Here is a 538-nt window from a genome sequence, read left to right on the forward strand (position 1 = left end):
GTCGGGCGTCTGAGCGACACCACATAAAGGGCTTTAAAAGAAATGCCACAGTCGGGCATCTGAGCGACACCACATAAATGGCTTTAAAAGAAATGCCACAGTCGGGCATCTGAGCGACACCACATAAAGGGCTTTAAAAGAAATGCCACAGTCGGGCGTCTGAGCGACACCACATAAAGGGCTTTAAAAGAAATGCCACAGTCGGGCGTCTGGGCGACACCACACAAAGGGCTTTAAAATAAACAATCATAGTGAATATCCCGGAGGTAGAACCATCCCAGAGATACTCGATAATAACAATAATATCACGGGTTAGTCAACAATAATAATAATCATAATTATCACAAGTCACAGGTAGTAGTTCCAGTTCTGGTTAACAGTTTCACCTCCGAAGACCGACACTAAGACCGACACTTGACCCATCCCAGACTGTAATCCTTAACCATGGACACGGCTATTCGAATAGGTTTAATCTCTGCAGAGGGTGTACTCTTTACCCACGAGTAACGGATTTCTTTAGTCCATCAGGACTAATTCC

Source organism: Triticum aestivum, chromosome 4B (genome assembly GCF_018294505.1).
Source record: "Triticum aestivum cultivar Chinese Spring chromosome 4B, IWGSC CS RefSeq v2.1, whole genome shotgun sequence".
Classification (NCBI taxonomy): Eukaryota; Viridiplantae; Streptophyta; class Magnoliopsida; order Poales; family Poaceae; genus Triticum; species Triticum aestivum.